The sequence below is a fragment of the Ixodes scapularis genome, unplaced genomic scaffold (genome assembly GCF_016920785.2).
Source record: "Ixodes scapularis isolate PalLabHiFi unplaced genomic scaffold, ASM1692078v2 PGA_scaffold4__175_contigs__length_147842914, whole genome shotgun sequence".
NCBI classification, from domain to species: domain Eukaryota; kingdom Metazoa; phylum Arthropoda; class Arachnida; order Ixodida; family Ixodidae; genus Ixodes; species Ixodes scapularis.
Window position 1 is genome coordinate 63319550 of NW_024609879.1, and position 17616 is coordinate 63337165.

Sequence of the window (17616 nt, forward strand, 5' to 3'; positions counted from 1 at the left end):
CCGTACCGACACTTAGAGTGGTCCAAAAAAAAAAGATCATAAAAGTATTTAAAAAAAAATAAAGAGAAGCCTGAATTTGTGACACCCGGTTTCTCCATCCTGTGTTTTTTTTGTGCTTTTTCTATTACGAAGCAAGACATTATTCCAGCCGTAGGCACCAGATGTAATTCCCGTCTGCGATCATAAGATTATAGGATCCTAACTGCCGGCAGCTAAGTGTCAATTACATCCGGCTTGTGCATACAGTGCAACATCTTTTGCTATTCAACCGATCATCACTTTACAGCCTAGGTATCTTTTCTTGTAAACGACAGTAGTGCTACATGTTAAACGGCTCTAAAGCGATAGAGTAAACTCACATCTCATTATCTTTTAGCTGAATAAACTGTTTGTTTGGTTATGCTTGTTATCCAATCTTTGTTTTAAATTTAATTTTCTCATATAAACACCTTACATTATAGAAAAAAAAAATTTGATAGTATGGAGGTGTCCATATTAAGAAGACGGGACTGTATCATCTTTGAAACTAGTTTGCCACAGCCAGTGTTATAATATGTATCGATTTTTTATGCAGTGCCTGCCTTTCCTTGCCCCTTGTGAAGACGACTGAGAAAGCGACTTTGCGCCACAACGAGGGATGGCAAGTATCCCAAGTGTCGTCACCTATAGTGGTCATGTGCTATGTGTTTGCAGCATTGTAGGCCGACCGTGGAGCACTTTCAAAAGGGAACTTTCGCCGTGTGCACAGTATGACCGTGTACAATACGGGGCACGTATAGTCAGAAGAATTATGAGAGGGAACATGCGGGCACGTGTCACTTGGTACAGGCAGAGCAGCCTAGCAAGTGTCATGCTTGTGCACTGAGGGGCCCCGGTTTGAAGAGCCGAGGCAGAAGTGTCAGCGGCGGTGTCACCGCCCTGGCGGCTTGTCGCCGAAGCAGAAACGGGGTTAGCTAGCTTTGCTCGTGGCTGGCTTGGTGTAGTGTGTGTAGACCGGGAACGAAGGCTTATGAACTTCGGCAACAAGAATACTATGCGGCTTTGGTGTTTTGGTTCGAGCAACAAACGTGACACTATCTGCTAGGACTAGCTACGACCACCCACCGCAGCGGTGAAGGCATCGAAGAAGCAGAACCTGTGTATTACGCCGTTGCCGTAACCCAACAGTGCTCATTTGTCATGGAGGGCTTTCCGCCCAGAGACTTTGCTCGTCACAGAGTGTTATTTCCCGTGTTTCTCTTTGTGTGCTCAGTGGCTGGACGGGCCTCATACAGCAGTTCTTCAGGCTCAAAGGTGACTAAAAGTTGAGGGTGGATGGACTTGCAGCAATCCCCTCGGTTGCTGCGTGTGACAGAACCTTTGTACGGCATCATCGGGAGGACACTGTTGTAAGTTAGCAAGTTGTCCAATTGTATGTTCATTATGCTAATATTTGAAGAAGCTTGTTTAAAAGGATGCTGGACCAAAATTTGGATTTCATAAAATAAGGCCGCGGAAGCTTTGAATGGGAGCTCTACAAACTCCGAAACATCACTCATACATTAATATCTCAAACGGATGGCCGTATTCTTGGAAAGGAAAGGGCACAATCAAACAAGAAATGTGACGTCATACTTCTCCTGGTACACTTTAGAATGAGGGGAAGCGGCCTCGCTTCTCTCATTCCCGCTTCAATTCACCTGCTTAAGGGGATGAAGCCTAGAAGAGAGGGAATGAGAATCGCGACATCACATGTCTCGTCGGCCTTGTTGAATCCCACATATTTCCAAAAAATACGGCCATCCGTTAGAAATAATGCTCTATGTGTGATGTTTTGGGAATTTTGCAGCGTCCCGCCTACCGCCCCAGTGTTGTTTTGCAAGCTTCGAATTTCGGTTAAGCATACCTTTTAATATGTATAATTGTGTCATCAGAATGTTAGAACATGTCAGTTCTACACAGCTACTCTCAAACATTTTCGAGTGGCCTTGCCTGCCAGATTCAAAGGGGGGGGGGGGGGGGGGGGGCAACATGTACATGTTTTTATGTCTACAGCACAAATAGTTCCTATCATGCACTGTAAATAGCTGTCAATTGACAGACTGGGTAAAAGAGTGAGCACAAACAAGTCCAACTACCAACAATGCCGTCCATGGCGAATCTTGGACACCATGTCTTACGTTATGTGGCCTCAGCGGTCTTTGTATAGTTCTTTTCATTGTTGCCGGTAGAGCAGCTACCGATAGGGGGGGTTGCGAGGACGTCAACTTTGAAATGCAGTTTCTTCACATAATGTTTGCATTTTGGGAAGTTTCTACACATATACCTTGAAGTCGCTATTGTACAGATGAAACAACTTTGTAAAAGTGTCTATGAAAACTTTGGCAGGGTTCTCTTTAACGTGCCTGACTTACAACAAGGCTGTCCAACTTGAGAAATTTCACTGGTGGGAAGCCTATTTTCATATAAGAATGGTGTGCTTCTTCACAGCGCTGTATGCATGCAACAGAAACTCCAAATGTGTTCAATAAAAGTAGCATTTGCTAATATTGTGTTTTCTGTGTATCTGATGCACTAGGTTGTATTTGTTTTGAACGCTTGCTACGTTTAGGCTATAAAAAATAGTCTAAATGTTATGAGCATTCAAAACCAGTTCAATTTAAATCCGACAAGCTTATTGAAAAAGAAGTGTTCGGTCTGAATAAAAGATTCCAGAAATTACTCTAAAATAAATTGCTATTTGGGGTAGCAAAAATGGTGTTTTACAGTCGACTCTCATTATTTCAAACTCCAGGGCCCGTTTGCTCGAAGTGCTAACCGCGGCTGAAGTTAGCCGCAGTACCTAAGAGAGGGATTTTCAAATCACGTGACTGGCTCGGTAGGGATGCGGGGAAGCGTGGTGGTGCCCCGGTGAGTGAGCGCCGCGCGCTTTGAAACTAATATGTCGTTTTAGCTGCAATATCGGGCGCGTTAGTCAGCAACGAATGGTGCAGGAGGCTTTCGCTTTTCCTTACCTCACTTCATCACAAAGCATGAGCAAGGCTCTCGCCGCATTTTTTAGTCTTTCGACTCTGGCCATTCCTAAGCCTAAATGAATGCGGTAATTGTCGGCTTGGCAACATCTTTGGAAAGCGGATTGTCTTGACTCAATCGGTAGGGTATTGATTGCACACAAAAGCAGACAGCATCCCTATAGACCTTTTTCTAAATTACCCAAGCATCGAGAAGAACGCTGGAAGTATAATTCTGCGGTCCGCGCGCACTGACCTTCCTCTTATAAAAGATTCGAAGTAAATAATCATAATAAAAATTTGACCAACGCACGTGCAAGACAAAATTTGTTTTAGACTTTTTGCTTTAAAACAGTTATTACTTCAAACGCCAGCACGTGCAACGCGTGTAACTAAACTTGTAGCATGCACCTCGGTGCTTGGGAAATTTAGAGAAAGGTCTATTATGGTCTATTGGGACGCTGTCTGCTTTTGTGTGCTATTAATACCCGGCCGATTGAGTCAAGGCAATCCACTTTCCAAATATGTTGCCATGCTAACATTTATCGCGTTCATTTAGGCTTAGGAATGGCCAGAATCGAAAGACTATCTAAAAAATGCGGCGAGGTCATATGCTCATGCTTTGCGATTTAAATAAGGTAAGGCAAAGCGAAAGCCTCTGGCACCATTCATTGCTGACTAACGCGCCCAATATTGCAGCTACAACGACATATTATTTTCAAAGCGAGCGGCGCTCACTCACTGGGGCACCGCCATGTTTCCCTGCATCCCTGCCGAACCAGTCACGTGATTTCAAAATCCCTCTCCTAGGTACTGCGGCTAACTTTAGCCGCGGTTAGCGCTTGAGCAAACGGGCCCTGGAAGCCACACACTTTAGTTTGAAATATCAGAAGATTGAATTATCAAAATTCATCTAAATATTGTCACGAATCAAAACATACTTATTTATTAAACTTAAAATCAGTGTGTAATGCGCCAAACTTTTGCTGAGAAACATAAATTAACAAAGACCTTTGATGGTGTCGGAAGGACAACTGCCTCAAGCAGCCATGCGAAGGTACTTTTGTAAGTGCGTGAGTATCTAGAAGTTTCTGAGCTCGAACAAAAAAAAATTTAGAGTCATCTCATCATTCCAGTCACGCAAACAAAAGAAAGAAGGACATGCGCTGGTGGGGTCAGCGGCATGACAGTCGATCACGCTGCTGACTCGGCTATTTGCACGTGGCATTACTCCCCTCTTGTGAAAGACTCATTGTCTCTATGCAACACAAAATTAAATTAACAGCTTAAACAAGACTAGGTCAAAATACAGAGTCACGTAAATAGCAGATTTTCACAGTCCTACCGAGCATACCTAGTTCAGTTGAGTCGGAAGACGTGAATCGCCTTCGGGTCGCAGAGGGCAGCGTGACAATGTTGATGTGCCATTGGCCAACGACTTACAACTAGAGCTCCGTGTTTTCGGATAAATCCGAAAAACTCCGAAAAACACCCGCCGGTAAATATTTCGTCAATTCGGATTTATCCGATAAACTCCGAATGTTTTTGTGCCAATGCCACCCCTCCCCCCCCCCCGATTCCACGTCAAAATGTCCAACGAGACGAAATGTCCAACGGGTCAGAATGTCCAATATTGGACATTTCGTCTCGGTGGACATTTCGTCTCGTTGGACATTTTGACCTGCTTGGACATTTCGTCTCGTTGGACATTTTGACTCTTTGGACATTTCGACCCGATTGGACATTTCGTCTCGTTGGACATTTTAACTCTTTGGACATTTTGACCCAATTGGACATTTCGAATCGGTGGACGTTTTTACCCGCTTATGGCCTGAATGTCCAACGAGACTGAATGTCCAACGAGCCTGAATGTCCAATCGGTCACGTGACAGGCGAGACGAAATGTACAACGAGACGAAAGATCCAATCGAGACGGAATGTCCATCGAGTCTGAATGTCCAACGAGACGAAAGGTCCAATCGAGACGGAATGTACAACGTGCCTGAATACCCAACGAGACGAAAGATCCAACCGAGACGGAATGTCCAACGAGCCTGAATGTCCAACGAGTCTGAATATCCAACGGATATAGAATGAACCTTGCAAAGAATTTAGAAGACATTTCTTTTTTTTAAGTGTAGGATTACTGATAGTTACGGCGGTAAAAATGCGTTCGATGAAATGGGGAACCGGACATTTTGGTGCGGAGGTATCGGTACGCGATCATTTCGGTATGTGGTCGCTTCGGCACCGGGCTTTTCAGTACCGGGATTTTTGATGCACGGCTATTTTGGTATGCCGCTGAGCTTGTCCTACTGACGTTGCCTCTGTGCAGTCCCCAAAATGAAATTAAAATTATGCTCGTATATTTTGTAGACTTCATAAAATCCCAAAAACAATTCATTTATTGTTCGTTTTATATATCTAGATATAAAGATGATATCTGTAATTAAAAAAATGATGATTAAAAGGTCACACATGCTACAAGATCAAAGACCGAGCTCGTTGACCATTGACAACCTGTCACGCGTTTGATGTTAGGAAGTCGTTCCTCTGGAGCGGAAACAAATGTGGGACCCACGGGAGTCCTTAGAATCGTTAATCTTGCTTATCCTCAGCCACAGTTTTTCCTTATTGTACGAGTTGCTGTATTTTTCTTATTCGCGTCCCTAGTCCCGCAAAGATGATGTCCCTCGCAGGGGAGAAAAGCGCCTGATGGAATTTTTAGTATTATAATTATTATTAGGTGAATTCGGTGTAGTATGTGTAATTACTCTAAATTTCGGTTTTTGTTTTCTTCTTTTTCACAGAACGAACGTGAAAAATTTAGACATTTCTGATTGAACTTCTCGGTCCCCAGAAACCAAAATTCGATCCTCATATCAAAATCAGTAATAGAAAACAACGTTCCTTCCATTAAGCCTTTGTGCAGCTAATTCTGTCCGGTGATTGTGCGTTGACGCTTATCGCGACGATTAGTTTCGCATGCTTCGGCCACCAAAGTGATATTGCTGTCGCAGTGAACCATGTATTAAGCAACAAGTAGGTAATATTAATAATTATTACAATAACTTTTTAGGGTTGGCTTCCGTCGTTTCTGCCTTTCCTGGTCACGTGGCATGCAGCAATCGCACCGATACGCGCCCAGGTAGCGTACCAGGCTCCGATCGGATTTCAACTGGTTCTAACTCCGTCACAGAGCCGCTGCGACAGCGAGACCGTTATTTATTCATATGCGTACGTTACAAGTGCAGATATGACCACGGAATCAGGAGGTAAGCCCCTCGCTCGGTCTTCCCAAATTCCATAATGCTAGAGTTGCGAGTGAACATACTCACGAAGAACCCGACTTTTATCATTTTGAATAACCTGGGTACGATTCACTATCGGACCCTTGCCAATTCTGAGAGCTGCATTTGTCATCCTCTCTTTTTTTAAAAGGTCTCACTGTTGACCCCCACTGTCACCGGCAATCTACAAACCCGACCCTAATCAACTCTTTTCGACAGTTCGACAAACGGGGACTTTTGCCCCATTCTTCATTTTGCGAATAGGGACGAATTTTCCTTCTTCCAGTTGTCCAGAGACCAATGGAATTTCGACGAAGTGACCGGATTCGTAGTGCAACACGCTTACCCTACAAGAATAGAAAGCCACGTGGAACGATCTATTGTTATATTCACACATGATGCAGGCTATTAGTACATCCGGGTGTGAACCTTCTGCTGCACGCTGAGATTGATGCGTTCGCTTCCTTTATCAGCAGTCAAGCTCCCACCTACCAAGACGTCGTGAACTACCTCGACAGAATGGCGATCTTTGGAGTGATTCCAGAAGCCAGTTAAATTACATGGGCTTCTGAAAACCACTATGCATGTGACATGCAAAAAAAGAAAAAAAGATGCGTACTCTGTGATACTAGTATTATCGCTTCACTGACATACAAACCTATTGGTAGGGAATGGATGCATATGTAAACTACTGACGACTGAAGTGTACAGTGAGTAGTTGTATGTTTCAAAGATAAACAAACATGTTCCGCATTTACTCAGGAATTGTCGGGTCACACCAGCCACCACCCCCATGCATTAACAGGCGCGTTAGATGTAGATTTTATTTAAAAAAAAAGATATCTATATTTTTTTTTAGTGGGAAATTACGCTTGTAGAAACTCTTGATGCCTCGCACCCACAGCTCCCAAAGCTCCTTTTAAAAAAAATAAGTATTGACTCTGCGCATAGTCAGTGGCGCTGGCGGGCGGTCATGTGTTTGCAATGCGGATGTCCGTATGTAGCTCATCTATAGATCGAAACGGTCAGGGATGAGGACTGAACTAGAAATTCCCGGGTTCTGAAGCGCGGCTTTTAGAGACGTTCCCCAATTGCGATCCACTAGAACACCCGTACATTGCATCCCTATTATATATTTCAAATCCGCTGACCTATGTCATCGGAATATTCCAAAACTTTGAACTGTTAATATCAAAGGAGCGTTTGGCTTCGTACAGTCGACACCTTTAACCGATTGGTACATAGCTGCGCATCGGCACTCAGCTAACTAACCATCAAGCATAGATGAAATTATAATATTTGCGTCTGCTCTGTTTCTTTGTCGGTCCGTCAACGTCGGCTTTTGTGGCACGACATTTTAGTATGATGTAATTACGGCAATGCCTGCAGGGACGCGGACTAAATATACACACAAGTCTGTACATTTAAGAGGGCAAATTATTCTAGCACGTGACAGGCGAGACGGAATGTCCAACGTTCCTGAATGTCCAACGAGACGAAAGATCCAACCGAGACGGAATGTACAACGAGCCTGAATGTCCATCGAGACGAAAGATCCAACCGAGACGGAATGTCCAACGAGCCTGAATGTCCAACGAGACGGAAGATCCAACCGAGACGGAATGTCCAACGAGCCTGAATGTCCAACGTGCCTGAATATCCATTATTGGATCTTTCGTCTCGTTGGACATTCAGGCTCGTTGGACATTCCGTCTCGTAATCGTTTTTACCCGATAGACATTTTGACCTCTTTGTATCGTTGGCCCAGACTCTGGCACTGCATAATGCTGAGACGGACGTGTTTAGAATTCCGAATACTTACAGGCGCCCCAGGTTTTCGCTAAAGCGGTAGTAGGGTGATGACTTGAAGAAATCTGACAAACTTTTTTTGGGGAAAACAAAATATTTCTAATCGCAAAAAAAAAAAAAAAAAAAAAAAAAAACTAATTTACGTTGCGGACGCTGGTAGTCCGCTAAAATGTAACCCTAGCGGTTGGAAGAAAATGTCAAATTTCAGATTTGTGCTCTGGTTAAAAGCTGTGGGGGGGGGGGGGGGGGGGGGGGGGGGGGTGAATTTTTTTTTTAATTAACAAATGGGGCACGTTCCCGGTGACGGACACTGTTCATCTTCATGTATTCCCGGCTATGTTGACCACCATTTAAGCACTGAAAATTTCTAAGCATTGCCTAAAATGAATCAGACTACGCTATGTTCCGAAAAATTGGCTTAAGTTGCTCCAGCTTATTTTTTCGATGCTTAAAAGAGGGTTTCCTTCCTTAACCTGCAAATTAGGAGACACCTAAGGCAATATAATTAAACATGATGAATAACGGCAGCAAATGCAATAATATATTTTGTAATTAGGATACGGTGATGGATTAGGTGATTGAAGCAAAGTTAAAATAGCGCTAACTAAAACTTTGGATTAGGTATTTGGTTCATGACTATAAGGAAAGAAAAACGCAAAAAGACACCAACAGAAAAAAAGAAAGGTTGTGTTTTATGTCTTCTTTTTCGTCTGTATCTTTTTGCCTCTACAATGTTATCTTATATTGCGCCAATTTTAATGTATAAAAACCAAGGAGGGTGCTTCGTGCCCAGGTCCACGAGGTTCACATACGGACGTTTGCAGCAGAAGCGTTTAAAACGAGACACAAGAGGAAATTACTCATTGCACGTGCATTCGTCATTACGTTATTTAAGTCGTCCACCCCAAATCTTTCCCCCGGATAGGGCCAGCACATGAATACGCAGTGTGTACGAAGAAACCCAGCATGTTTCAGATTCGGCATCGCATGCTTTGTTCGTTGCCATCCTAGCTTCCTTCCCTCAATAAAGGGGACAGATGACTGCACCCTTGTTATAATTAAAGTCACTGATAGTCGCATTAGTCAGAAAGCCTTGGACAGGGGTCGGCGCATTCTGTGCCTCCCGCAGTTTTTCGCGCGTTTCTATTCCATATCTGACTCGAGCATACTTGATATAAGCAACATTGAACAGGGTTGCAAGAACTTTCATAATAAGCATTCTTAACGCAAGCCACACAGCGTGTATACAGCATGGAACGGATAAAAAATGACGCGTGGACATTTCGTCTCGGACATTTCGACTCGATGGACATTTTGACCTGATTGGACATTTCGTCTCGATGGACATTTCGTCTCGATGGACATTCTGACCCGATTGGACATTTTGTCTCGATGGGCATTTCGTCTCGATGGACATTCTGACCCGATTGGACATTTCGTCTCGAAGGACATTTTGACACGGGTGTCACGTGGCCTATTGGACATTTTGACTCGATGGACATTTCGTCTCGTTGGACATTTTGACCAGAAGCCCCCCCCCCCCCCCCCCCCCCCCCCACCCCCCACCCCCCCAAACAAAAAAAAACTTTTTTTTTTCTTTTTTTAACAATTTGTTTAGCACAGAGTCAATGGTCCTGTGAAAATGGCACCATAATTATCTTCCAAATCTCGGACCGTTGTCAAAAGGGGTCTTGCCGCTTGTCTCGTCGAGGTTGATTCAGGGCAACAGGTCATTCATTGTACAATCGGGTCACGTCAAAAGCCACTCTTTTGGTTTCCAGTTGGAGCCATCCGATTTGTGATTTGAAGAAAGGAGAAGTTATGTTTTTGTAACAGTGAAAGCTAGGGACCATAGAGATTGTATAAAATAGGAAAGAGGGGCAGTTGAAACTTCTCTGTTACATCCTTAACCACTCCACCTCGCGCGGCTGCGGGATAGATTGGTGGGATGACTACGAGCTTCCTTGCGGCTACCTCCGGCAGTTTATTGATTTTAAGTTATCGAAGTTTATCGAAGCCACACTTGTGTGCGACTTTTGTCGTGGCACAAATTAATAGTGACACGAACGTCAAATTCAACTGAAGAAATTTTAATCGATACAAGCGCATGTTATTTTTTATTTGGCATACGTTTACATCCGGTTATTATTTACATATTTATTTTCAATAGGAAACACTGTGAAATTAAACTCCGAATTTCGGAGAATTGGCAATCAAACAAATGTAAACTCCGGTAAACTCCGAATCTTCGGCAAAAAATAAACTCCGAAAAACACCTTCCGATTTTGACGAAAAATAAACTCCGAAAACACGGAGCCCTACTTACAACTTAGGTCTCATGTAGCGAATAACCTTGAGGTCGAAGCACCACTTTAACAGTTTCTTGCTGCGACGATGAATTTGTGTTTAGAATCAAAGTGGGTAGCCAGGCTGAAACTGGGCGTCGTGGCGACAAAGATTGTAGCAGTCATCGTCGGGAAGTTGTGGCTTGCATCAAAATGCGACCAAGCTGGCAAACTTCCTCCGTTCGTTGAGTGACATACCAGGCGTCGTCGTCCTGTTCGTCTTCATGGCAGATACCACACTTGCCGTAGATATCGTCATCGGGTTCATCATCAAGGTCGCCGTCAAGTTTGTAGTCGTGGTTCTCGTTAAAGGGCAACTCCGGACCATACTTTCAATTTTGGGATTATGACTGTTTTTAGTGCTGTCAGCGTCCCTGAATTGCAAGCTGTAATTTTTTCCTCGTTATTGTGCGTAGTTTTAAAGATGTGGACGCCTCAAAGTTTTGTTTGGGGCACGGCCAACAAAACCGAAACTAGCCGCTCGAGGCCCTGGCAGCACTAGAAATCAGCCGCTATGTGAACGTGACGTCAGGATCGTTCTCGTTCAACAAGTACGCAGGCCGAGCAGCAGCTACTTCTGTTGCGCTAGCCGTCTAAATGTAGGAGGTAAGCTGATTTTATTTTAAATCTGTATACGTTGTAGTTATCCAGCATATGTAGGAAGAGTTAGTGCGTATACCCAAAAGCTAGCGACTGGAAAAGCCGTAAACTCATACAGTGCCGTACTCGGCGGCCGCTGCCTCCGTGCATGCGCCATGCCGTACTTGTCGCTAGTATACCCAAAAGGTAGCGACTGGAAAACGAGTGAACTCGTTCAGTACCGTACTCAGCGGCTGTCGTCGTGTGCGCGGTCTTCCGTACTCTGTCACTGGGCCTAAATTGTCATCGGGGCTCCGTGGATGGAGCGGCGTTGCTCTACGACGCGCTGCCAGTGAAGTACAGTACTGGGGGCCCTCTCGCTTTCGCGCTGCGGGTCACTAACAGACACAAAGCTTTGAGGCTTTCCGGCACGGGCTGCTGCGTTAGGGCTGTACATGTCTGTTTTTGCGTTCTTTTTTCCTTGGGCGCGTAAAAGCCAAAGTCCACTCGTCGAACAGCGTTTACCTCACCTTCTTCAATTCTGGTACGTTGGAAACTTGTGAAAAAGTACCTCCGGGTTGTGCAGCAGGTTGTTTGAGCAGCCCACAGCACTACAAGTTGTACTCGGCATCCTTCGAGGAACAGCTGGGCAGTCTTGGGCGCTACGAGTTGCTCGCTAAAACCAGTCTTTGAGTCCTCACAAGCAAATAAACAAAAGACTATGCCGAAGCTACACGGGCTACAGATAAAAGCAACGGCTAAACATGACAATCACAAGTCCAAGTAGTGGTGGTAGCGGCTCAAAGAAGCGCACTCTGCATAACGCTCGGACTGGAGGAAAAAAAGAGAACGATACTGACGTCACGGCCCAATGTTGCTTTAGTGATCGGCAACCCGCTAGCCGCCCGCTAAGGTGCAGCGGCTCGCGGCGGGTCACATTTTTATTATTGGCATTAGTTGAGAATGCGGCATCCCACGGACGTAATATTTTGGCTGGGGTCGTATTTTGTGTCACTACAGCGATACCAGTAATTTCTTTAATTTCGAGTTTTGGCCGGAGTTGCCCTTTAAAGTCATCGTCCGGATTATCCTTGGGTAACTGTCAAAGCCGTAGTCGAGATCGTCTTCCATGAAATTGTTTGAGTCTTCGCCTGGGTCATCATTAGTGTCGTCATCAGTCTCGTCATCACGGTTGAAGACTGTTTGTCATCGAGGCCGTTGTCAGGTTGGTTGTTGACATTGTAGCTGGGTTTGGTCTTTGGAGTTGTCGTCCGTTTCATGATCAGCGTAGAAGTCGTCATGATGTTTTCGTCTAAGTGTGGTAGCCAGGGGCTTTGTCAAGTTCATTGTCCGGGTCGCTTCCGAGGCCATAGTTGAAGTCGTCGTTGATGTCACAGTTGGAGTCGTCCTCGGATGATTTCAAGGACGTCGCCTTCACGATCGTCGTCTTCAGAGTTATCGTGTTCACAGATGGTACGCTTTATGGGCATAGACTGCGTTACCCTGCACATCCACCAACATGTCATGAACAAAAACAAACTTGATTAATAAAACTTCAGATCAATGTTAAATGCAGCGAACTTGTGCCGAGAAACATAAAGTAACAAAAACCGTACATACTTTGACAGCGACAAAAGGACGACTGACTCGAGCAGCCATGCGAAGCTCTTTTTGTAAACCCGTAGGCATCTAGAAAGTTCCGAGCTCGAACAAACAAGATTCTCGAGTCATCTCAAACATTCTAGGCATGCAAACAAACGAAAGATTCCCCATTCCACCCAACTCCATTCCAGAGAATTAGAATTTTCTAATACTAATTCCATTCCTTTGAACTCTTGGAAAGGAAAAACTGGGCCCATCCCCACTCCTGGAATGGCTGAACTGCTGCATTCCATTCCTCTCAATCCCTCCCCATTGTGAAAATGGCACTTGATAGCTAGTACTAAGTTACCGGAAAATAACGTCAGCGTAAAGCTGGCGTTGTGAAATGCGTAGACAACTGCAAAATTCAAAATCCTACCCGCAATCATTGATTTTACTAAGTTGAGCGTTGGTCGCACATAGCACTAGTGGCAATTGGTATGGGGGCACTGCAGATATCAATCACACTACCAGGCGTAAAAGCCTCATAACAGAGAGGAAAACTAAGTCACCCATCTTTTCCACAAAAGAACCGCATATGTCCTCCACTTTTACGAGATACATAATAAGTGAGGAGTCACGTGTATTAACGAAATGCGGGCGGTGTGACATTGTCCCTGCCTGGTGGCCTGCAACTGGTGCTGTAATCACACATGGTCCCAAAAGCCTTATGGTTGCATCTCGCAGCGCCAGGAACGACACTTTGGCTGTGTTCCAAATCTTACCCAAATGGATCCGAGTTACTCCGGTGGGTCGTGTCACGTGACAACACAGATTGAAAAGTGCTGGGCATGGGTAGGTTTTGGAACGCCGAGGTACAAAACCCTTACCCTGGAGTAAGATCGAGTAAATTGCCCTTGTCCCGCCTACAACTCTACAGTTTGGGTTGCTTCACTGTGATTGCCACTTTCATCCTCGAAGGAACATAAGCAGTCAGATAACCAAACCGTCAGTTACCTAAGTGCAATAATGCCGTTTCGAAAGCCCCTTTGTTGGCATCGACGCAGCTCGCATTAGAACAAAGCCTATTCCATTCCTACTCTATTCTGGGCAAAATGTAACTACTAATTTCATTCCCATTCCATTCCAGTGCTGCCACCATTTTATTTCCATTCGATTCCAGGGTTGTGGAAGTGCGGAATCGTTCCAACTCTGGTGTGGCAACTCCTCAACACTGGTGATAGTCACCAAGGCACCCAGTTCAGTGCGAATGCTGTCCTCACAGCCCATCCAAAGCTGTTATTACTGTAACAGACTCCAGTACGACGAAGTAGTTGAATTCGGAAGCCTGTTGTGCAGATTTGTACCTTGCATTGTTTCCGGTATTTTTTATTTCTTTTGTATTTTATAATGGACAACTCTTCTTTGTTAAGAGGGTAACAAGCGTTGTAATCTCGGTATTGTTGCCAAACCTGAAGGTTTTATCATCGGTGCACTTTTAAATAAATATATGCCACAGCCGCAGCACAGCGATGAGCTCTTACCCTGTGACTTAGGTGTTTCGTAAGTATTCATTTTGATTGCGCGATAATGATGTTTGTCTTCTGTTAGAATTAAAAAAAACCAAAACAATATTCAACATGATGGATAATTTTGGACACCCACAGCATGTGTGATCTGAGCATTTGTTCTTTTCATCTGAAGTGTGTCTCTTACTACCTATAGAGTATACGATGTTGTGGATAGAAAAGATGCTGCGACCGACTCCGAGCAATAAAAACATTCTGTTTATTCTCATGTCGTTGAGCTCGTGGCAACGAGTATGAGTAGCATTGCCATCTTTGGCGATGCCAAGGCTGAACCGATAGACTGCCGCAGAGCTATCGCCATCAGCTCTGCACTGTGAGGAATGGCACGATTTTGTTGAAGTGATTGCGGCTCCAGAGAGGTGTCGTTGCTGTTGACATGTACCGCAAGCAAGATGACATACTAGAGAGCAGGAAAGAGAGCGTTCGGAAGCCGTGCATGGTAGTCGACGCCGAGGTCAGGAAATGAGGCAGCAGACGGGGGAAATCGACCCTGTCGTGCTTTCAGTCCGGCTCGATCAGTTTGGAGTGTACAGCCTCGGGCTGAAAGGGGGATGCTGGCGGACTGCGGGGCCGATGCAACATCCCCTAAGATGAGGAACCGAACTGAGAGCGAATGCCTGACGTGGCAACGATGAGGAGACCCTGGTCGGCTAGCAACATACCTTGTGAACAGTGTGAAAATGTCGATGAATATTCACTTGCCGAGCCGGTGGGGCAAGCAAGGTGGTCGCAGCCCATTGCTGGGAGATGCCGGCGCTAGATGTGACTGAGCAGAGGCGGTTGCGGAGGCGCTGCAGATGTGGAGGCTGAGAAAGTTGAATATGTGCCTACTGCATTTTCGTCCGAAAAGGCAGAGCCGTTGCCGTGCCCTTGGCCACGAAGAACATTCCCCTGGATAGCAGGTGCTCGGAGTCAATCATCATGTGCAGGTCACCAATTTGTAGCACTTTCGATCTTGAGGATGGAAGAGACGGTGCAACAGACTCTGAGTTTAACTGTGAAAACATTCTCTTTATTCTCGTACCGTCAAGCTCGTTCCGACGAGTAGCTTGCTTTTATAGACTGCAGTCATTAGCATTATAGTTGATCCAAGTATTTTGCAACACTCTTAATACGGCAGATTGGGCGAGTTGGTACAGCATAATTACGAACCAGCGCACAGGTAGACAGTTACTCAAAATCCAAATACACAAAAATATACACTCGCACAATGCTGACGTGAGTTTTTTGTGTTTGGATTTTGGGTAACTGTCTACCTGTGCACTGGTTCGTAATATTGCAACACTGCCGTCTTTAGGCGGTGTGGAGGCTGAACCGATGGACCATTAGAGGCCCATATCTGTATCTGTTTCATGTACTGAATGCCTTTTGCACGGCTCTGTGTTTACCTTTGTCTTCCAGATTTTTACTGCTCACTTGTTTTTGTAATTTTATTTAGAGGATACTACAGGCCATTGAAGGCCCAAGTAGGAGTGGGGTACAACATATGCATTCAGACACCTACAACAACAAACAAATAACACGACATTAAGAGGTTTACAACAACTAACCAGCAAATATACAGGATATATATATTTAAAGGGGGGGGGGGGGCAGCACAGCACGCATCAAGCAATCATTTGTAATAATAGATGTGAAATTTAAAACTCATATTTAGGATTGAACATTATCAAACAAATGTGAATTTAATTAAGCTATAAATTTTATATAGACTGTTACTTTTTATACAATTTTGTCTAGATTTGTCAGGATACAATCTGCAAGTACACATAAAGTAACTGGAAAGTTGAAAGAAGCAAATTAGAGATTGCAAATCCTACTTCTCAATAGATATTTTTTCCCAAAGTATTTACGTGATAGTGCAGCTGAATTAAGGCTCCTTTTTCAGTTTTTTTATTTGAAACACCTTAAAAATACATTGTTTTCTAAGATTTTTTTTTATTATGTTTGGAAAATTAAGTTACCGATTGTGTTCAGTTTATTCTAAACTATTTATATGAAATGCCAGAGTGCTTTTGTGCATAACAGTGGCTAGATAAGGTTTTTATAATTTCTGATAAAACAAACTGACTAGTTTCTCTTTAGTGACCGTTTCGCCAAGGTGACAGCGGAACAAGTAACGGATCCCGACGTCAAACTGCAGGAATTTGAGATATATGTTTTCTTAGCGAATGCACGCCCACTGTTGTGACATATTTGAATATTCTTATCGCTTGCTTGGGCTCAGCGGGTAATGCAGGTAGGCACTAGCGTGAGTATAAAGGCTGAACTGCATAAAGCGATTTAGCGAGCGACGGCGACAGCGACGAGTCAGCGACGTATTACGAAGATTTCTTACTATCGCTCGTCGCGTCACTCGGTTTTTGGATTTCTAGAAAACATCTTTCCGCTTTCATGCGGCTTGCGTCGTCGCGCGAGTGACCGAGCGTCAGCGAAGCGGGTCGCCGTCGCTTTTCTCGTCGCTCGCAAAATCGTTTACATTCGGTTTATACTTCACGCTGTCAATAATATCGACTCGAGCGCGCATAATTTCATTTCCACGGGAGCGCGTGTAGATGAAACCCTAAACCAAGACGGGGGCTGCAGCCAGCAGTTTTGAGAGCGTCATACAATGGATTATAGTTTGACAGAAGCAAGCACACACTTCGCTAGCGCATTCCAGCCTTGAGCGCTCGCACTTCCGAAAACGAAACCAGATTTTGCTACATTTTGGCTAGCTCGAAACATTTTTTTTTAAATATAGGGTGTCTTTTAGCCATAATCTGGACTAAGAGAAATGTGTACTTTCCCAAATTATATTTATGTCACCCTACTATATAAATAATAATTGTGTAGTATCGTTACGTTCATGTAAAATACGGTGGGGGTCACCGGACCTTCGTCTGAAACAAAAAGTCTGCTATATATACCGAGCGGGTTACTAATGCGTTTGAGTAGGAGTGTCGGGTTGTTAGTGCCTCTGTTTGTTGTTCGTTCATGTATATGTGTTTGTATGTTGATCTTGTGGCATGTCTGTGATGTATGTGTTGGTATGCGCCGTCTGTGTTCCAGCGTGTCACTTCCGAAAATGGTCTTTCATTTTTGTAGTTTTCCGCATACTCACTAGATGGCGCAAGCAGCCGCCCAATTTTATTTTAGCTTTGTTCGTACGTAGTCCATTTAGTGTGTAAGGAACTACACCACTGTAGCTACAGTCTAGTAGAAAAGTAACCGGGTGTTTGAATGGCGCATAGCGCCGGCTTTAGTTCGTCTTCGTACGCTGGCCATTTCGGTAGCAGATTCGTACTCGGAAAGCCGCAAAATTTGCGTACACACGAGATATGAGTGGATACGTCGAAACGTCGCGTACAACTTTGCTCGCGGTAAAGAGGTGAGCGGGACGTCGGTAACGCCGGTCGGGTCGGTGTCGGAGCTATTCGTCGTCGCTCACGGC